Source organism: Trichechus manatus, unplaced genomic scaffold (assembly GCF_000243295.1).
Source record: "Trichechus manatus latirostris isolate Lorelei unplaced genomic scaffold, TriManLat1.0 scaffold00001, whole genome shotgun sequence".
Classification (NCBI taxonomy): domain Eukaryota; kingdom Metazoa; phylum Chordata; class Mammalia; order Sirenia; family Trichechidae; genus Trichechus; species Trichechus manatus.
Window position 1 is genome coordinate 44,940,642 of NW_004443937.1, and position 23,475 is coordinate 44,964,116.

Here is a 23,475-nt window from a genome sequence, read left to right on the forward strand (position 1 = left end):
ACTTTACAGACAGCCCCGTCCGCGCTCCTCCAAGGAGTCACCACTTTACAGACAGCCCCGTCCGCGCTCCTCCAAGGAGTCACCACCTTACAGACAGCCCCGTCCACACTCCTTCAAGGACTCACCCAGTGGATGCTGTGCCTGATTTATGTCACACTCTGAGAGACCCATCGTCTGCTCCACACTGTGGTCTACATTTCCTTTCTTTCAAAGGGAGAAAAAAATGGAGGCAGTAATAGAGTCGGCAAAGGTGAAGGTTTGAGATCAATGTGCAAAGTCTTGCTACTGGTCTGGTTTCCTTCACAGCGCTACATGAGATAATTCCTGTTCTGCAAAATTTCCCTGTATCATACAGTCCGAGGACTTTTATGCAAATCATTGACACCCCCAAGTAAACTAGGCAAAATAAGCCACAAAAAGCAGCTGTTTACATCTCAGAATATCAAGGCTCAAGTTAGAATTAAGACCCTGAGAAGCTGCGTGTAACTCATTTTAACCTGAGCACCAGGCCATGTTAACACAACTCGGTACCCATGACACAGATTGGATTTATCTGTTGGTCTTGGCATGATGCTTTTCTCATCTCCCCAGATGGTGGTCCTGGTGGAACTGCAGTTGAGGTGACACCCAGGGTGCACGAAGCCACTTGTTTAACAGTTGGTAGCAAGTGAAGAGGGAGGGGGGACAGGAATGTCTAGGAGGCCAAAGACATTTCCTACTAAGAAACTCTCTCACAAATCCATCTGTAATTCATTTTCTTTTTCAAATAGGCTCAAGGCAATGGACTGTTCAGAATTACATACAACACTGAAAAGCTGCCTAGTTTGGTCTTTTCGGGGTCCTCCCATCACTGGGTGTCACAGGAGGTGCAGTCCCTTGTTGTCATGGCTACAAGATGCTACTGGGTAGGCACCAAGCACTGGAGGCTTGGAAATGATATTCACACTGCATGGACATTCCCACCCTGGCACTTTGGGGTCCCAGACCAAACCAGTGCTGTTCTGTCTGTGCTAGAAACAACTCCAGGAGTTTTCCTTCTTGTAAACTAGAGTCTGCACACAAGCTTGGCATGGAAAGCTCCCTCTGCCACTGAGCCGAGCCCACAGCGTGAGTTATTTCAGCCAGAAGAGTCTCCTTTGAGCTCTCTGCCCTGCCAGATGACTCAAAGGATAAATTTGATTTTTCCTCCTTCTTGCTAATCTGCTTTCTGATGTGCAGGCCATGTGTGTGTCTTGCAAACATTTTCACAAGCAAGAAATCGAGGAAAGGAAAATCAGTCCATTCTCCCACCCTGCCCCTTGAAACATTCTTCTGTTAAATAAGCTGCATGGAAATAAAAAAAAAAAAATTGGCTGAAATAGGCACTCTGAAAACTTGCAGCTTCTCGTTCTTCAGGGTTGTGCCATTCTTTTGTTTTATTAATAGCTGTGGGTTGGCAAGTTCTCACCCTGGTGCCTAGCACTGTGGCTGGTATATGGGAAGCAATCACTGCATGTGTAAGCCAGATAAATCCAGGCCCAGTGTGGACAGTCTTGTCAGAGTGTGGTAGTCAATGGAACACAGCCCAGAACTGTTTACCCAAGCCCCCAAAGAAAGGCCAAAGGAGGCACCCTCTAACTGGTCTCTCTGCTTTCTCCTTTTATCCCCTGCAGTCTACACTCCACAAAGCAACCAGGATGAGCAAATGGAAATTAGGCCAGGTCATCCCTCTGTTTAGAACACTCCATCTTGCTCAATAAAATCCAAAGTTCTATCTCTCATGGCCTCTATGATCTGACCCATGATCTGGCCCTCACTGGTTTCATCTCCTACCTTTGTCTCTCGGTAACTCTAATCCAGCCCTCTGACTTTCTTGCTTTTCTTTAATGCACAAAGCCAGCTTCTGCCCTTATTTTCTTTAAATGTCTATCTATCAAGGAGGACTTTGCCAACCAGCCAGTAAAGCCAGTCCCAGTCCCCTGAACCCAGGTTGTTCTTTCTCTCCCTTGCCCTTACTCTGTCGTTGTTGTCCATCTAATTCTTTTTGCTCCTCTGAAAGCTAAGGTCCGTCAGAGCATGGACTTCGTCAGTAGGGTGGTTAGAGAAGGCTCTCTGAGAAGGTGTCACGTGAGCAGGGACTTCAGTGACCCTAAATGACAAGGGATTGAGCTGGGGGCAGAGAGCCCCTGTCAGAAGGAGAGAAGTACAAAGACCCTGAGACAGGACCAGCTTTAGCAATTCTGAGGAATAAGGGGGAAAAAAACCTTCTATAATTTTTTAACAATTTTAAAATGTTTTCTTTTATTTCCAGAAAAAAAAAGTCCCTTTCATACGCTGTTTATTATATTTGGTAGAGTTATATGATGCCTTTGTATTCTTACAGGTTTGCGGATTCTCTATTCTTGTTCTCTGTAGGAAGCTATGTAGGGTCAATAAGTATTTTGTGAAAGATAGTTGTCTGGGGAAAAGAAAGCCTGGCCTGCTAGTTCACCCTCTTTCAGTCCCCACAGAGATTCTTATCTGGACTTGAAATGTTTTCTGTCAGCTTAAGTCCAGTTCTAACCCTTTTAAAAATTTGGGATTATGCAAATGACCAATACCAAAAAGACTGGTTGCAGTGGCATCCTTGGGGGGTGTCGGGGGGTGGAGCCACACTTAGTGACACTGGCAGACGGGGTGACACCAAAATGACTGTCTACAAAATTTTTGTGCAGTGTTTCAACAGAAATTGATTATTTTTTATAAAAATATCTCTAGTTAGTTATTAACAACAAACACTTTTCTCGTAAGCCCAGCTCACATGTATCAATATAGTTACAAGGCTAAAACTCTATGCTGATTTACTTCTTGAACCTTCCAATGCACTTTGGTCAGAGCTTCATTACTACCCAATTACAAGGACAGTTGGATCGTGTGGTGTCGTCTGCACTCCCTCCAGGCACGTGCTGTTGTTTTCCTTGTGGCCGGTGTTTTTATAGTTGCTGATTTTGTCAAGCTTTCTAATGTTTTAGCTGTAATACTCTGGTAAGTGTTATTTGTGAACCCATATCAATAACTTTTTTGAGAATGAAGTAATAAAGGAAAAGAAGGAGCGATGTACAAGAATTACAATTTACAAGTAACGTTAGATCAAAAAACATTACTAAGGATTCTGTATGGTCTGGTACGGGAGGAGGTTCATGGGGGGGGCGACACCAACCCTAGTGATGCCGCTGGTTTACAGAGAAAACAGGCTCAGGCCTAATTCTCTGGCTTTCTTGACAAAAGAAAAAAGACAACCCAGAGGTCTTTCCTGAAAGAGGCTGAGTGTTAATTCACAGTGACTTCGAGTCCCCGCATTATGGTACTCATTTTCTTTTATTAGGGAAAGAAGTCTTAGAATTTTCATGATTCCTTAAAGTATAGTAGAGATACACACATCAAAGCTTAGCTTGGAGCAAGGAAGTATCTACCAGGTAATACCTTTGGAGTGATGGGATAGTTTAGGCCAGACATTTGTAATTCCATTATGCCAAAGATCCAGGCTGGCCATGTTTCTGAGAAGTTTTGACCTTTCACTGTACCTCTGAATAAGGAGCCACAGGGGATACTGGGCCCACGCATCACCCAGTGTACAGGAAAGGGTATTATAAACTACAAGGCGATGGCAACCTAATCTGCTACCTTTCCCACAGACGTTTACAGTGTAATTTAATTTTGCTGACAATCTTATAAAGCATCTGCTATGAACCAGGCTTTCAGTTCACTTATTAAACGTGTCCTATGTCAGTGATTCTCAACAGGGTGAGCACATTAGAATTAGAGTGGAGTACAGGGTTATAAGTAGTTTTAAAAAATATTTGTAATAAGCATTAGTTTCATGATAGAAACTATAGCTATAAAAGCTCAACCCAAACCATCTTGGCTGGTATGTGCCAGCTGACCCTAGACCCTGAGCTCTGTCAATTCTATTTCCTCTCTTTGTCCCTCTACCCTAAAAGGTCAAACCCTGTGGAGCAGTTCTACTCTGCACACATGGGGTCGTCATGTGTGGGAATCGACTCGACCTCCTCAGCAACTAACAACACCAGCAACAGTTCTAGGGGCGGTAAGAACTTGCTGCTGTTGCTTTGTTGGGTTCTCTCTATGACTCCTGCCAGCCTCTCAGCCTCTCTTCCATTACCTGTGTAACCAATTCTCTGTATTATGTCCCCTCTACTTTAAATATGTAGAGTGATTTCTGTTTTCTAGTTGGATCCTGATTGATACAGAGACCACACATAACATTTCCAAGGTCATAATTAAAAGAATTAGAGCTAGTATTGAAACTCAAGTCTGTCTGCATCCACAGACCACACTCTTTCCACTATATCTTGATGTTTGGATAAATTAACTCATTCAGCCTGTATTTATTGAGTTCCCACTGTGTGCCAGGCACTGCACTGGCAAGTGGATAAATATGGTTCTGAAAGCAAAGGCTTCCTGATGCCAAGGACCTCAGAGGTGACCATAGTTTGGACCCTATGCTTACACATGAAACCTGGTAAGAGGATTTCATTCCTGAGAGTCAGTGTGGCTCATTGCCCTCCCTGAATTTATGACCACATACCTCAAAGGGTAGCTCCGACACTGAGGGTATGCCTCCACAGCCTTCGAAGTCCAAGAAGTGAACCACGAGACTCATCTAATTTTGGGAAATTACAATGCTCATTTACTATAAAGTCAGGAGAGGTGAATGTGCTAAGAGATGATCAGAAAGGTATCTGAACTCCACAGCTCTCCCCACCCTAATCCACGCATATATCCTGCCTGAGCTTACTTTCACGTGCTCCTGTTTGGCTGAGTCCCCCAAGCCATCCACGGCCATCCCTCCTATCTGCACTTCCATGGGGATACACTGCCTGGAGTCTGGCCTGAGCACCCAAAGTTTGTCATAAAATTCACATTTTATTATCTCTTGTTGCCATGGCCGGTAACACCCAAACGGCATCATGCAATCCGTCTTGCTTTTCCTCTTCTCCTTGTAGTTTACCAACAGCGGAATAAGAGTATCATAAAATCCATCTTGCGTTCGCCCATCTCTTCCTGTGCCTTATCAGCTGGGGAAGAATGGAAGCATATGGCAGTGACAAAGAGGCAGCAGAGCATTGTTGAGAGACTGGGCATGTCTGATTTTAGGATTCATGACGTTCAGACACACCTGGAATTTGGGGAGATACATACATAGCAGGGCTTCTGTTTTAGATGTGTGGGTTGAATATGTCAGATTTAAAGGTTTATGGGTCTTAGACATGTGCTCTTGAATATATTAATCCCTGTGTTTCACACAGCCCGACAAAGAAACTGAGGCACAGACAGAAAATATGACTTGTCGAAAGTCATACTCCAAGTTTGTTGCAAATGGAGTTGATGAGGCCAGTCATTAAAGTTTTTCTCAGGCAGAAAGGGATGGCTGCTTCACTTGATTTTCGTTACTAAAACATTTTAAACCATTTACTTGTGCACATGTGCGCACACACAGATACACACAACTGTAAATTTAGAAACCCTTGGGAAATATACTACAAATAATGGCATGAAAGAATATCAGACAGACTTACAAAGCAAAATGCAGTTCTACCTCTTGAATATCTTTCTTCAATAAAAATGCTGATTTATACAAGAAAGAGAATCCCTGAAGACATCCAGGATTCTGTCTGTGTAGAGAAAATACAGTTTCCCATAACTGAGCAAGTACTGTCCTCACGATTCACTGTGAGGATCACTGAAGTCGATAAACAAAGAAACAAATAAATATGTGTATGTGTATAAATTGTCAGCATTAGGTCATGTTTCATTGGGATTTGGACTATAGATTAAAAAAATAAATTGAAAACTTTATCTAGTCTAGAAATTAGAAATCTCAATTCTTGGATTTAATGATTTCAGCACCTTCCTCTGTCAAATGCACCTGAGTCTCAGTTGACCCTTGATATCACTTGGGAATAATTCACAACTAAGTACTGGCTTAGAAAAATAAAAAGAATTTCTTTTAATTCTCATGTGATGGTCTTAAAATATATTCACAAATTTTTTGATGCTAGTAGAAGTCATTCCACTCCCCTTGAGTATGGCTCACTTTCAACAAAGGAAAGTGGTGGAAGTGATGTTATGTGACTTTGGTGCTAGGGCCATAAAAGGTGCCTGGCTCCTCTCTCTCCTCTCTCTCTCTACGTGGACCTCTGGAGTCCTGAGCCACCATGTAAGACATCTGGCCATACTATAACCGCCTTGCTGGAAAGACCACGTGGAGAAACCACACAGAGAGAGAAGCACAAGGAATTCCAGCTGTTTGAGTCTTTCCAGGCCAAGGAAGTCATAACACAGAAGCCACAACCTTATTGGTCTAAAGGAAGACTGACCTTAGACAAGGCCTTAGACTCATCCAAGCCATTGAGGTCATTCTCACCTGAAACCTCTGTTTAGGAATATGAGTGCATGTGGGTGGGTCTGTAGGAACAACAGCTAGAGTTCAGGGTGGGTGAATTTGGTGAAAGGAGAAGAACATTGCAAAGATAGCTGGTTATCAAAAGACCTTGAGTCCCCTTTATTTAAAAAAAAAAAAATTTGCTCCTGCTTCTTTCTAACCACTAATTATTCCATAAAATCCTGTTTGGCTATTGTAAACATGCTCCTCCAGCTAAATGGATCCATGAAACAAAATAGACATCATTAAAACAGCTCATTGGTAAGCTTTAAGAAAGGACTGTCGTTATTTGTATTTGGCACAAGGGAAAAAATGAAATCATTCGCATAAAAATTACTGAATGCAGAATTTTAAAAGAAGCTTTGGACTCCAGGTGCTTTGTTCTAAAAATGGTTTTGCTTTTTATAGAGAAGTATCTATAGAAGGAGCTCTTGTTTATCTTTTTTTAGTTACTTTTCTCCTCACATAGAGGGGCACATTCCAGATTTTGCATTTTTGCTACTTATTCTTGAATAAGTGCCTCGATTTTTCCATCTGTGCGAAGGGCAGCATTAGCTTGCCCCTGGAAAACAGTAGGCACTAGCCAAAGGCCTGAAGATCTCTGTCTTGTGTGTGTGTGTGGAGGGGTGGGGACAGAGAAATGCAGCAACACCAGGCTGCTTCTGTCATCAAGAGAATTTCTCGGCTTCATTCAAGTTGTGTATGTGTCAAATTCACTCAAAAAGAACACAAAAAATAACCTGCCACCTAGCTGTTAAATCAGGATACGCGATCTGCGGAGCTCTGCTACAAAACTGCCTCTCATCACCAAAACACTAATATAGGAATCAATGCTTTATGGTTGGTTTGGACCTTCTGAATTGTAACAGCTCTCCTTGATGTTCCTTCCCAAGCTAGTTATGGACAATCTGAGCACAAAGTCTAAGGCTCATAACTTTCTGAGAGTAGCAGCTTTACTGCTCTTCCCTCTTCCTTTTCTCTTCAACCCAGAAAACAAAAGCAAGGTAGGAAAGAGAAGGGTCTCCTCCCTGTTGTCTCGTTCAACGTTGTCCATGAAAAGTATCTCATATGAGTGGGTGGCTGCACTGGTTACAGCAGCTTCAGGTCTCATGGCTATAGGAGTGACAACATAGCTACTGTCTTCCATGAACTACAAGACAGAAATCGTCCTTGAAGTGGCTTGCTTGAATACAGTTAAATGTAGTTGTGACAGGGGATGAGATAGCCAGAAGCTTATATTATTGTTCTTAATTGTCAGATCTTCCTTCTCAGATAGGAGAGCCCCATCCTCTCTGCCTGTCCAGAACATCCCACTCCTCTTTTCTGTACTCTGACCCTCTGCCTTAATAGATGGTTCTTAGTTATGAACTACTATTAACTTCCTGCCTAAATTCAAATTTTTCTTAGCAAGTTTACCTGAAGCTTCAAAGTAGTCATTGTGGTTATTTCCAAATATTCATTCCATTCCTCCCCCACAGTTTGGGAAGGTGGGCCTATGCTTAGCACCCCCACTCCAGGGGAGTTGTGTTGATATTTTCCAATCTTTTGCTTCTCATGGGAGGCAGCTCAGTGGCTAAGAGCACAGGTTTCAGTATCATAAAACCAGAGTTCTAATCCTAGTTCTGTCTCTTACTCATTCTGGGCTTCATTTTCTTCATATCTATAATGGAAATAACAATGGTACCCATCTTAGGCATGTTGCAAAGGTAAAATAAAACAATCTATGTAAAATGATTTTAACAATGCATGTAGTAGGTGTGATGGTTAAGATTGTGTGTCAACTTGACTGGACCATGATTCTCAGTGTTTATACATGATCACTCCCATGATGGAATTTGCTGTGAGTAGCCCATCAGTTGAAAGGGAGTTTCCTTGGGGGTGTGGCCTGCACCCAAATATAAGCAGACATTCTGGCTTTTTGCTGGTTCTGGATCCTGTGGCTGCCTCCTGTTCATCTGACCTCTGGTTCTTGGGACTTGAGCTATCAGCTTATCTGCCTATCTTGGGAGTCAGTCGACTTTCACAGTCTGTGAGCGAGAGCATTGCTTTCCGACCTGCCAGTCTTGGGTTCACCAGCTCCTGCGGCTACGTGAATCAAGAGAAGCGTCTATCCTGATCCACGGACTTGGGATGTTCCAGCCTCTACAATCTTGTGAGCCATTTCCTTGACAGAAATCTCTTTACATACATTTATTTATTTATATGCTTTACTTGTTTGCTTCTCTAGAGAACCCAGCCTAAGACTGTAGGCATTCAAAACATGGAATAACTTTGGAATACAGTAGGGCTCAATACAAGGCAGCAAGCATGATCGTTGTCTTAGTTAGCTGGTGCTGTTCTAACAGAAATACCACAAGTGGGGGACTTTATCAAACAGAAATTTATTTTTTCACAGTTAGGAGGCTAGAAGTTCAAATTCAGTGTACCAGCTGTAGGAGAAAGCTTTCTTTCTCTGTCGGCTCTGGTGGAAAGTTATTGTCTCTTCAGCTTCTATTCCTTGGCTCCTTGGTGACCTTCATGTGATGTGGCATCTGTATCTTCTCTCATCTCTGCTTGCTCATTTACTTGTTTAATCTGTTTTATATCTCAAAAGAGATTAAGACACATCCTACACTAATATTGCCTCATTAACATAACAAAGAAAACTCATTCCCAAATGGGATTATAACCACAGGTTTATGGGTTAGGATTTACAACATGTATTTTTTAGGGGCACAGTTCAGTCTGTAACAATCATAATATTGGTGTTTCAGAGCAAAGTGGGATCAAAGTTGTGGGAAAAGTGAGTCTTTGCATCCAAAAACTGAAAGAACTCTAAGACTCGAGGCCTCCAATGGTAGTGTAGAAGTTGGATGGGAAAGACAGAGCTTAAATGGGCAGGAAAGGAAAGTCATACAAGCAACCAACTAGATTGGCAAGTGGTTTGTGTGCTTGGCAGAGTGATGGTGGGAAAGGAGAAAACCAAGCTTGTGGGCCTATGGAGTTATTCTTCTCCCACCTTCTAGGGATCTGATAAGACCATAACAAAGTCCTAAGGTCATAGAAACTTAGACAGTGGCAAGTACAATGCTCTCATTTTACAGATGGAGAAATGGAGTTCCAACAAGGTCAACTGGCTTGCCCAAGGTCACACACTGGTTCATAGTAGAAGTCATGATGCAATAAAGATCTCCTGAAGTCAAGCCAGCATGTTTTACCCATCAACCACACATCCAATTAGCTACATTATAATACTATCAAAGAGCCTTGGTGGTGCAATAGTTAAGTTCTCCACTGCTAACGGATAGGTTGTTGGTTTGAACTCACGCAGCAGCTCTGTGGGAGAAAGACCTGGCAATCTGCTCTCATAAAGATTACAGCCTAGAAAATCCTATGGGGCAGTTCTACTCCATCACATGGGGTCACTATGAGTCAAAATCGACTTGACCGCACCTAACAGCAACATAAGGCTATTACAGTGTTCAAGGTATGACCAGCAAGTCAACTTTACACATAAACTAACCCCAACTTCATGCTTTTCTACTGAGAAGGTAAACATGGTAGGTGTCACAAGTTCCTTTCTATCAGTGAGAAGTATGGAAAGCAATTATTATTATGCTCAAATTTCAAAACCACTGAATCATCAAATAGAATGTACTTATATTAGGGCATCAGAATACACGTAAAACAGAACCATGGAATACAAACTGAAAATAGGCAGAGTGGGGAAGACTGGGATGTTGAAACGATTAAAACAATGGTCCTAGATAAACCAGAAGAACTAGAAGGTGCTTTCACAGTCTCAATTATACCCCTTTTACCTTTACGACTGTCACCAGATCTGAGATTCAAAGTTCTACATTTCAGCTCTTCCACTGATTAGCTGTGTGACTGTGGTGAGTTATTTAAGCTCTCAGGGCTCCGGATTCTGCTTCTATAAACAGGAGATACTAACATCTGACTCACAGGGTTGTTTTCAGGAGACATTAGAGATAAATTGTTGACGATGTCCAGCATAGTGCCTGGCCCATGGTGCTTGGCAATGCCTCTCTCCCAATCCAGGTATATCCAAAGATACTTATTTTGTGGAAAAGTATAATTATCTGTTATGGAGCAGATCTTTCCTAATTGAGCCCTTGTTTTGTTCTGTTTTAATGATTTTTCCAAATTAAATAGAGAGTAAGGAGCTGGTTTAGATTACAGGGTCACCGCAAAATAGCTCAGACTGTAGATATGACCTACTTTTAAGCTGTCACAGCATAATTGGGATTTTTTTTTTTTTTTTGTCTTGGGAAGGAGCCAATGCTGCATGCCTCTTCTCCTCTGCTTTGTGGGTCATATCAACCAAGAGAGCCACTACAACTGAGCTGAGGTACTGGTCCATGCTTGGGAGCTTCCCTCACTCTGACCTTCCCCAGTTTGCTTAATACACTGTCCAACATTATTGAAATTTCCTCTACTTAAAGCTAAGGCTCCAAGCAAGGTAGTCATAAATGCATTTCTGATGCTATTGATACAACCTCTAATGCCATCTGTTGGTGGTGGGTAGAGTTGATATGCTTTCGGTCTAGTGCATACCTTTGTTGAGTTCTTTAACAGTTTGTAGTATATTGTCTCCAAAGATGGCTGTTAACCTGCATTACAAGAAATACTAGAGGTGGTTCTTTAGGCTGAAAGCAAATAACCCCAGATGGTAATTCAAATCCACACAAATAAACTGAAGAACATTCATAAAGGTAATTATGTGATTATAAAAGACAGTATGAATGCATGTTTTTTCTCCTTTGTAACTGATTTTAAAAACAATTTCACAAAAGAAATGTATATAATTGTATTGTTAGGCCTATAGCATATAGAAATGTAATATATTTGACAATAACAGCATAAAGGAGGTTGGTCGGAACAAAATTGTGTTGGTGTAATGAAATGACACAGATGGTAACTCAAATCCATAGGAACAAATGAAGAGAAACAGAAATGGTAAATAAGAAGATTAATATAACAAACTCTGTAAATATATACATGTTCCCTTTTCTTCTCTTGGCTTTTTTAGTAGTCATAAAGTTATATAAAGCAATGATTATAACAACGCATTATTTGGTTTGTAATATATGTAGATGCAGTATGTATAACAATTATGCATTAAAAGGGGGAAGAAGGAATAAAGCTACATAGGAGTAATGTTTCTATATCTCACTGGCATTAAATTTGTGTAAATCTGGAGCAGATTCTGATGGGTTAAAACGTACATGATAAACCCTACAGCAACCATTAAGAACATAACTCCAGAAAATATAAAGAAAGGATCATTAAAGGAATTAAAATGTTACACTAGAAAATATTCAATAATGCAAAAGAAAGCAGTAAAGGAGGAGTGGAGGAACAAAAAGACATGACACATACAGACAACAAAAATAAAATGGCAGACATAAATTCAACTCTATCAATAATAACATTAACTATAAATGGATTAAACAATCCAGTAAAAAGACAGAAATTGTCAGACTGGATAAATAAAATCGAGATCCAACTATATTCTGTCTACAGGAGACACACTTTAGATTCAAACACTCAAAAAGATTGAAAGAAAATGGATGGAGAAAGATATATCATGCAAATATCAACCATAAGAAAGTGGCTATACTAATATCAGACAAGATATACTTTAAAACAAAAAATGTTCCTAGAGATTCCTAGTCAGTTTATAATGATAAAAAGGTCAAGCCATCAGATAGATTTAACAGTTATAATCATATATGTATGTACCTTACAAGTCCCAAAATACATCAAGCAAAACTGACAGAATTGAAGAACTATATAGTTCAACAATAATAGTTGAAGATTTCAATATTCAAACTTCAATATTCCACTTTCTATAATGGATAGAACAACTAGGCAAAAGATCAACAATGAAACTGAAGACTTGAACAATACTACAAACCAAATAGGCCTAACAGACATCTATAGAACACTCCACCCATAACAGCAGAACACACAAACTTCTCAAGTGTACCTAGAATGTTCTCCGGAGTAGACCATATGCTAGATCATAAAAGCAGCCTCAATAAATTTAAAAACATGTAATATTACAAAATATGTTCAATAACCACAGTGGAATGACATTAGAAATCAATAACAGAAAGAAATTTGGGAAACTCACAAATATGTGGAAATTAAATAACACAGTCCTAAATAATCCACGAGTCAAAGAAGAAATCACACGAGAAATTGGAAAAAATTTTTTGAAAAATGAAAATGATGACCCAACACATCAAAACTTAACGTGATGCAGCTACAGCAGTGCTTAGAGGGAAATTTATAGCCATAAATAACTACACTTAAAAAAACAAGATTTCAAATGAGTAGCCTATCCTTCTACCTTAAGACACTGGGAAAAGAAGAGTAAACTAAACCCAAAGAAAACAGAAGTAAGTAAATAATAAACATTAAAGCAGAAATTAATGAAATAGAGAAAATCAACAAAATAAAAGATGACTATCAGTAAGTCACCCCCACCCTGTACACACATGCAGCTCCTCCCACCAAGAGTTGGAGTTTATTTTCCTTTTCTTTGAATCTGGGCTGTCATTGTGACTTGCACTGAGCAATCAAATATGGCAGAAATGACACTTAAAGAGACTGCCATGCGATAGAAGACAGGCTATCCTGCTGTGAGAGAGGTTCTGTGGTGAGACCTTGGAGAATGATGTGGAGAAAAAAGGCTTCCTAACCATCAGCCAACACTGAGATTTCAGACATGTGAGACAGGTCTTCTTAAGCCCTCCATCCCAGCCCAGCCACTAGCTGAATGTGGCTTCATGAGGCATCTCAGTCTACCCAACATGGAGCCAAAGACCCACTCAATCAACTTGTGGAATTTTAAGAAATAACACATGGTTGTGTTAAGCCATTAAGCAATAGATAACTGAAAATAGTTTTAGGTTTAAAGTTCATAAGTAAAGGAATTTCCAGTGTAGTAAATGTTGACTAAATCTCAATTTCATTCCTCTGTAATACTGAAGATGGAAGGTCCCTGGTCTTCTGGCCGAGTAGTCTTCAATCTCCAAGAGATGAAACTAGATGAAAGTAAAGTTTCTGTGATAGAAGTAAAGATGGTGGTAGAGAGGCACCTAGAAACTCACCTGTTTTGCCTCTCTAATTACCCTTCAGAGGTTTTTGAATACCAACTCGAGAACATTTTAAATAACAAAACCATTCATAATACCATTTGAAGACCCATGATTTAGGTCAGTACCATGATTTTGCAGATGAGGCGCAGGAGAAAGGGAGCTGTCCAAGTTGTTTAAAAAGATACTGGCTAAGTTGGAATCAAAGTCAAGTCTTTTGACTGATGAAGTGTTTCACCCTCAACACAGTGTTTTTCTCCAAACTGATTAATTTCCTGCTCTCTTTTTAGGCCACTTCTCTTACAGGCCAGAGAGAGTGTAGCAGTTGAAACATAGACTCTGAAGCAAGACTCCCATACAAGCTATGTTAACTTGGACAAGATACTTAACCTTTCTATAGGGTCGCTATGAGTCAGAATCAATTTGACGGCAATGGGTATGTATGTATGTATGCCTCAGAAGTATTTTCTGTGAAATAAGGAAAATACTGTATTTTACTCGAATAATGTGCACCTTCTGCTGTGTTTGCTGGCCATGCCCTCCCTCCGTGAGGTATTTTTTGTAAGCACTCTATGCTAATTTTTTTACAGCACTATGTGGTACAGTATTGACATGGTGGCGCTTGTGAGGATGCCTCACGGGGGAGGGTGCGGCCTGCAAACAAATGAAGAAGGTGCACATAATTTGTGTAAAAAATACAGTAATAGTATTTATCTCATAAGGTTATTTGAAGATTAAATGAGTTAAATCATAAAATGTGCTTCAAAAGGACAGAAGCACAGGTAGGTATGTGCTATTACATATTATTATTATGCATCTCAGATCATATTTTAGGTAACTTTATAAGTCACCTCAATTTTTTCTAGAGTATTAAATCAATTCCTTTCCATGACACCTTTCAAATCACATTATAGGTACTAATCTCCCTCTACTAAATTATAAGCCTTTAAGGGATAAACTATGTTTTATTCATCTTTTTTCCCAGAGCATATTGTAGGCTTAGCAAACAGCAAGGACTCAATAAACATGTTTAGATGAATGAATGAATGAACGAAGAAACTCTGCCTTTTATAGCAGACACAGACGTCCACTTGCTCTTAGCTCATGTCACATTTGTCTGATCAATATTCTCTGTCAATGTCACTGATGGCTAAACCATAGTTACAATAAAGGAAAATTATATTAGTGATGAATCATTTATCAAAGGATCCATAACTGCCTTGTCATTCTTTAGTTAACATCTGTCAATTTAATTTTCCAAAAAAGTTTTAATCACAATACAAAAGAATCAATTCAGTTTTCCAAAACAAGTCACTACAGTATAAGCTGTCTTCAGGCTGAAGGTGCTTAAGAAGTATCGGAGCATGTTTTGAAGAAGCATGAATAGCTCTTAAGACTCATGCTTTGTCAAAACCAAAGAGCCAGAGAGAAGCCAGAGACAAATAACCCTCAGCTGATCATCCTTCCTTAACTTGATGGCTGTGCAATTGGCTTGGTGACCACTTGACGTATACAACTGGGCTACCTATTCTTAGTAGCTTGTACAGTAGTCTTCCAATTTAAGCACATTTGCTGAAATGGGGCAAACCGGAAGACAAGCAGTATATCCAGAATAATCAGCATATACTTCCATGGGCTAATGAGGGTCAATTGCTAGAATTTCAGCAGAAACAATCTTTTAATTATTATAATTAGTAGCAATAATGATATGTAATTTTCCAACCAGCAAGAATGAAATCATTCAACGCTTGGAACTGACACATATGCTCAGTCAGGATTACAGGCTCAGTTTTTTAGCTGCTTGGGTATCGAGTAGTTCTCCTGACACTTCAAGGAAATGAGCCTGAGGATTTTGAAAATTTGGTTCGTAATGAGTCATAGCATTCTAGAGTCTCAGAAGGACAAAGCTAATGAAATCACAAAGACCCAATCTTCTTATATGAGATTGATATGCACAGACATAGAAGTATGTCCAAGATATACTGTTACATAGAAAACAAGTTGCAAAACAGTATGTATAATACCAATTTTCTGTAAAAAAAAAATAACTACAAAAATTAAAATAAATACAAAATATATAGTCTGGAAAATATGTATTCTAGAAAAGAAATAGGAAATGTCTATTCTGGAAAAATCTAGAACGTGCATTAGAACAGTAACAGTTAATATTTTGAGAGAATGCAGTTATGTAGTAATTATAAAAACAGCCCAGTTTTCTCCCTCGTTATACCCGCTACTGCTTGCAATGTGATTTTGCAGCTCCTCCCACCATAATGTGGAGTCGGTTTCTCTTCTCTTTGAATCTGTGCTGGCCTTGTGACTTGCTTTGGCCAAAAGAAGCAGCAGGAGTAAAGGTACGTCAGCTACAAGCTTGGTCTAAAAAGGCTTCCACTTGCTCTCTTAGGGCCCTGCTCAGCAACCTAAGAGGCTAACCTGCTGGATGATAAGAGACACAAGGCCCAGTTACTCCTATCACTCCACCATGAGCCAACCATCACTCCACCATCACTCCACCATCAGCCAACCACCAATCCACCATCACTCCACCATTAGCCAACTACCAGCTTGTATGTTGACGGGGGGCTGACTCGTCTAGGATGGCCTGCTTTACAAACCTGGTTAGTTCTCTCTCTCTCTCTCTTACTTTTTAGTATTTTATTGCATTTTAATATTTTATTGCATTTTTGTGAAAGTTTACACAGCAAATTAGGTTTCTACTTAACAATTTTTATGTTCCCATTGATCTAGCTTCCCTTCTCCTCCTTGACTTCTCATCTTTGCTTTTGGGTAAGTGTTGACCATTTGGTCTGTATCACTACCTTAAATAAATTATTTTCAAGAGGTCCGTTTCTAAACTGGGAAAAAAATTCCTGAATTTAAAGTCGGTCAAGATAAGAGTATGCTGTGCCTGTACTGTTAGAAAAGCAAGTGATCTTGTTAGGATAAAAGAGGAATAAGTTATGCCTGTCTATTAAAATGTGATCTAGAAGCAGATTGTACTCTTTTTTAAATTCATTAATTATATTAAGAATTTACCCTAAAGAAATCTAGTTGTTTTCCTCCCCTCGCCCCCTCACAATTACCTGTAGATTCTCCACATCCTTAAATCCAGGGTGAAGAGTTGCTGTATTATCAGCAGAGAATTCCCCATTAACTTCATGGCAGGTAACACAGTCTTCACATTTCATCCAGGGAATGTCCCACAAAAGATGCCCATTAGCGATAAAATGGGAGAAAAGAACAGGCAGCAAGAGCTGGAACATTCTAGCAATCATCCAAGGTGTATGCAGAGGGACAGAGCTTTAGGAATCGCCTTTGGCTTTTGAAGGAGTCCTGGTGGCGTAGTGGTTAAGAGCTCAGGTCCTAACCAAAAAGTCGGCAGTTCAAATCCACCAGCCACTCCTTGGAAACCCTCTGAGGCAGTTCCACTCTGTCCTATAGACTGCTATGAGTTGGAATTGACTCGACGGCAACGGGTTTGGGTTTTTCTGATTTTGCCTTTTGAAAGGAAAAAAATCATCCTTATTGTTTCATAAACTTAAATATTTAAACCTAATTATTAGTAAAAAAAAAAAAATGGGTAAATAACATTGATTTACATTAGCAGTTCCCAAATTTAACCATGCATAGTAACTACCTGGGGCTTGTTAAAAATTCAGATTTCCAGGCCTTCCCCAGTATCTACTAAATCAGGATCTTGAGGGGTGGGAGAGAGAAGCCAGAGAATCTATATTTGAAAAAGCCTCCCAGGTGATTCTGATGCAACCTATGGAAAATCACTGTCTCAAAACAGAATTGAAAATCTCAGTCAATAACCTGTTATTTGATCGGCTTAATGGGAAACAAATTCAACAAATTATCTTGATGAAATAAAGTGAGGTTCCCCTCTCAAGCCAACTAGAATACGTTAAAACTTAACATTGTGTTCAGCTATAACCTAGGCCAATGGTTTGTGGTTATTTCACTATCAAACCATGAGGCTCTGATAACTGATCCTCTACACATATCCCAGAAATTTCTAAAATCTCCTCAGCAGACCATTAGTGCATCTGCTAAACAAGATATGACAGGGTTATCACCCTGTAGATATAGCTCCAGCCAAGAGCAAACAAAATTGACATTTTCGTTGCCTAAATAGCTTTGGAAATCGTGGTGGTGTAGTAGGTAAGAGCTACAGCTGCTAACCAAAAGGTCGGTGGTCGAATCCACCAGGTACTCCTTGGAAACTGTATGGGGCAGTTCTACTCTGTCCTATAGGGTCGCTATGAGTCGGAATCTACTCGACGGCAATGGGTTTGGTTTTAAGTAGCTTTAGGATTGGAAAATATACCATGTCGGATTGACATTCTGAAATACTAAAAATAGACCAAGAATCCTCATCCTTTCCTCTCTACTCATGAATTCCTAGCTGGGTACCAGTTTGCTAGACAAGCAGAAGGCTAATCTTTACCTTAAGAAACTCACAATGTGATAAAGAGGGGGAAAAATATTTCAAAGAACAAGAAGAGAAGAGTATAAGATACTGCATAATCAAGATCTAGATTGGGAAGGAAGGACCATTAAGTACCACAGGAATTTAGTGAAGAGAAAAGCTGTCTGAGATTTGGTGTATATAATTACATTAGCCTTGCAGATAGCGACTTGCCTGCAGTTGAGCATGGTTCTCATGATCTCCATTTTAAATGTCTCATTAAGATACTATCTCTGGGGGATGGATGGATGAATTAACCATTTCCGTTGGTTGATATATTTGGGGAACTTTTCTGAAAGCCTGATTTAAACCATAAATCAATCAGAACTCTGAACATAAAGTCCATTTAAAGAAGCAATTATAATTCACACTCTCCTGCCTGTACTAAGATAATTTTTCACCCCAGCGACCCAATTGTGAATTGTCCACAAGACATCACTTTCAGAATAGTTTGTCGCATAGAATAGAAAAGAAACTTTGCTAAGTTGCAACAGCGTCATTTCACTATGTCATTTTAGAAGAAAAACAGGGTTAATTTTTGTTTTCATGCAATGGAAACATTAGCATTTAAAAAACAACCCTACTGAACATCACAGTGGATATAAATCTATCTTAACATTAAGTATAACTTCAGAATATTTTTATTTCAAAAAAAATATTATTTTATGTCTTTTGCCAACAACCAGACAGAAGCACTATCAATACTTTAGTATATAATCTTCCAAACCTCTTCCCAAGTGTATCTCACACACACAGACACATACACATTTAGGTACATAAACACATTTAGATTACAAATATTATAAAATTATACATATTTTTGTAAATAAGTGGTTTGCTGTATACATTTGTAATCTGTTTTTCTTCTCTTAAACTGCAATGTGAACATTTTTCCATATCAAAAATATTTATCTACAACATTTTTAATGGATAACAGCAGTCTATCATATGAATCTACCATCATTTATTCAACCAATTCCTCACTGTGAGGCATTTAGATTTTTTTCATCAATTGTTTGTTATTATATAAAACACTATGATGAACATCAAAAAGATAAATATTTTCACCAGCAGTGAGTACATTCTCAGGATAAATTTTTGATTTGGAATTTGGGGGTCAAATGTGTGCTTATGATATATATACTGCCAAGTGCTTTCCAGCCCCAGTATAGACCAGAACCACTTGTCTGAGTTATTTGCTTGAGAGAAGAGTAAATATAAGGCAAATCAATCTTCTCGAAGTAATATGACTCTTCCGTTTCAACACATATTACCGTGTTGAATACATTATTGAGCTGAAGACCTCCTTCCCATCACAGGTGAGATTGGAGATGGTCGAAGAGGTGAATGGCAAAGAAAACACTAGCTGCGCACATTCTGGTCATTGATCCCATAAGCACGTGTTAAGCACCTAGTATGTGTCAGGCAAAGTCCCTGGCTTGTACAGCTAACGCGCTCAGCTGCTAACTGAAAGTTTGGCAGTTACAGCCTACTCAGAAAAATCAGTCATTAAAAACCCTCTGGAGCACAGTTCTACTCTGACACATGTGGGGTCGCCATGAGTGAGAATCGAGTTGACAGCAAGTGGTGGTGGTATTGTGTGTCAGGCAGTGTTTGATGGCACCAATTCAGTTTACTGCCCGGTGTTTTGAACAGAGATAATCACAGACTCTCGAAGATAATCCCGGAGGGGTGCAATATGTCCTGTGTGAGTTGTGTGCAGGGTGCCGTGATAATGCAAAGGACAGGTGACAGGTTTACCTGAAGTGTCAGAGTCACAGATCATAGAGAAAGTCACTTACTCCGAGCCTAATAGAACAGTAGAAGTTTGCCAGGTAAACAAGTGGGCAGGTCAAGGACATTACAGTCAGAGGGGACAGATGTGCAACAGCTCAGAGGCCTGTGCAAGAATGCCATGTTCTGGTGAATCCCGGCTACAATACAGAGAGCCCAGCCCAGCTATGGAGAAGGAAACACGGCCCAGGTCAGACCCCAAAGACACCTAAGTGCCCTGTTAAAGACTCTAGATTTAATACTGCAGGGCACAAGGATTTTTTTTTTTTTTTTTTATCCAAGCGTGAGCCCACATTACTCCTAAGCCTGTATTTTTAACCTCCGTAAACATTTTTGTCTAAGCAATCCAGATGGGCTGCATCTTCAACAAAAAAGAAAATTATACATCCTGGCAAAAGCCATCATCAGCTTCAACACAGGCTTTTCCCAGAGCTGATGCTTTAGTAGGAGTCCCAGGGCTTACTAGGCACAGAGTGACCCTGGCATGTTGTGATTCCATCTGTTGCAGAAGGAGAATCTCCCACTTGAAAGCCTATATTGGAAAAGGCTCTTCACTAATGTAATAAGCTTATAGAAGCATCTGCAACTGAGTATCACCACCTGGCAGTGTGTCTAAGGTTGGTGATGAATGGCCTTTCTCGCCATGGTCTTGTAAGCCCCACCAAATGACTGGGTGAAACTATGCAAATGAGGTTCTTGTGGCCCACGAAGGGGATTGGATAGCTTGCTAATAATGCAAATAAGGTGCATGAGACCCTTTTGGGGGTGTGACCATGCAAATAAAGTGTATGGAACTCTAACAAGGGGATTGGTCAGTTTTGCTATCCTGCTAGGCTTAAAATGAGCCATTCCAGAGGCCAACAGGCGAGGGAGGGGTACCTCATTACTACCAAGAAAGCCAAGCTAGAAGTAGAGCACATCCTTTGGACCCAGGATCCCTGTGCTGAGAACCTCCTAGACCCAGGATACAGAGAGAGAGAGCGGTGACACCGGAGACAGTGAGAGATGGCGAGAAGCAGCAGCAGACAAATGGCGGCAGCAGAGGCAGCAGAACCAGGAGACTGGCAGGAGACAGTATGGTGGGCTTCCAGGCCCATGGAGCAAAACAGCCGAGTGCCTTCAGGCAGGAGAATTCCTGGCAGAGTGGGGTGCCTCTGGGCCCTTGATGGAGCTAGGCTTGCCAATCCACAGAGTGAGACAGCTGAGCTCTTTTGGGACAAGGTTTACTGGCAGAGGGGGGCACGTCTGGGCACTTATTGGTGGACCTAAAGAGCTTTGTAACACTTGCCCAAGCAAGACAGAGGCTGGGCCAACCCAAGAGGCCTGAAGGACCGAGGGACCGAGGGGCTGAGGGCCAAGAGGCCAAGGGCCAGGGAGAGACCTGCCTGTGGGCATGGCCAAGAAGCTGTCCTGACCAAAGAACTGTATCCTGAGTCATTTCTGATCCTGAATTATAACCTGTTACTTCCCTAATAAACCCCATAATCGTGAGTATTGTCTCTGAGTTCTGTGTGGCCATTGCAACGAATTATCAAACCCATCAGAGAAGTAGAGAGTGCAGTGGGGGGGACAGCTGGTGTCAGAATTGGTAAAAAATGGTTGGAGAAAGGAGGCATGTCTGATTTCTGCTTCACAGGAATCAGCCTTGGATCATTAATCTTGATTCCCCTTCCCCCTTGTGAAGTTAGAGGAGGTCAGACACCCCTACCACATCCTTTTGACAGTGACATTACTAAATGGGTAATGTCCATGCAGAGGAGTGTGTTGCACGTAAACAAGAGTGATTCACTGAAACTGCTTTGGCAATCTGTGAAGACTTTATTCCAGGCTTGCAGCAGAGAAAAACATACTTACATCTTGCCTGCAGAGCTCTCTGGGAATGAAATCAGCTCTGCAATTGTGTGATGAATCCAGCAACCAGTCACTGCTGTCAATATTCAAACCTCCCCTGGATGTCTAATGAGATGCTATCAGCAACGTCTTTGCGTGCTACCCAGTACTGGCCAACAGCAGGGGAGGCTCCACCGGGCAGTTAGCAGCTTTGATGTAGTAGGAAACAGTATCAGTGCCAAGAGGCTTGGTTTCAAGACTATAATCTTTCGGGAAGAAATAAAAGTAACATTCCAAGAGGGAGAACACATGACATCCGTCCTCCTCGTGGTCAGCCATATAAGCTATAAGGTCCAGCCTCCTGTGCAGTGGGAGTGTGTCAAATGTGCAGTGGTATTCGTAGGTTGGGGGAGATGGGATACTGTTAGCAACTCCTTACCACCTCACTCCCGTCTCTAATCTTGTTGCTTGTCATGGAGTTGGCTGACTCACAGCGTCCTTATGTATAACATAACAAAACGTCACCCGGTCCTGCGCCATCTTCATGATCCTCCAACCTAGGCCGCTCATCTTCCAGCACTGTATCAGACAATATTGTATTGTGATCCATTGGGTTTTCACTGGCTGATTTTGGGGAGTAGATTGCCAGGCCTTTCTCCCTAGTCTGTCTTAGTCTGGAAGCTCCACTGAAACCTGTCCACCATGGTGACCCTACTTGGTATTTGAGACACCAGTGACAGAACTTCCAGCATCGCAGCAAAAATCAAGCCACCACAGTACAACAAACTGACCGACTCTCTAACTTTGTTGGCCAAATAATATTAATGCTAATCATGAGGTCTAATCTTTGTTGCCCTCACTGCATGCCAGACACTGTGTGAAACTAACTTAATTTGTAAAGCAACCTTCTAAAGTGGGGACTGTTATGATTCCTATCTGGCAGGTGAGATTTTAAGTAACTTGCCCAGGATCACCTAAGTAGTCTGCGGCTGCACCAAGGTTTACGCAAAGCCCTATAACCTAAGCTAACAGAGTGTCACCTCAAATGCCTCTACTTGGTTCTGCTCTTGGAGGTCATTGCTGAGTTACTATGTGTTCAGAAAGGGTGATATCACAGCATATTGCGTTCCCAGGTATTTTCCCTCATGACATTTGTCACAATCTGGACATATTTTATGAGTTTACTTTGCTTACTTATTATTTTTCTGTTTTCCCCAATAGACTACAAGGGCCAAGAGAGCAGGGATCTTATCTGTTATGTTCACCATTGTCTCACCAGCACTTAAGACCATGCCTAGAATGTACACATATTCATTAAATGTATCAAATGAGCATTTTGCCATTAATGATCTGAGTTTAATTAGGTGTATAGGCCATGAGCTTCTCAGAGGTAGGGACCATGTTTCAATTATCTCCATGCCATAAATGTGCATGCTATTAATGCTTGCTGCCATGTGGTGAAATTTTAATAGCAGCCATCTGATTTTTGGAGAGCAGACCTGAGCACACTCACTCATTGATTGTGTGCCTTTGAGAAGGCTACTTAAACCCTCTGTGCTACAGCTGCTTCACCTGTAAAATGGCAGGGTTGTTGAGAGGGTTAAACGAGAAAACTGCTGGCACACAGTAGCTTCTTAACAATGACAAGTCCTCCCTGAATGGACGGATGAATGAATGAATGACTTTGCTGTACATAACATGACTGTGAGTTTTTTATGGGGCAGGAGAGAAGGTCCGGAAAACATCAGATGAGTAGGAGAGATGAGGCAATAATTCTGGTGACCGAGAGGGAAGCCTTACTGAGCTCAACAGTTACCTTAGAGGGTTGAGAATGAGGCATGCAGTGGACA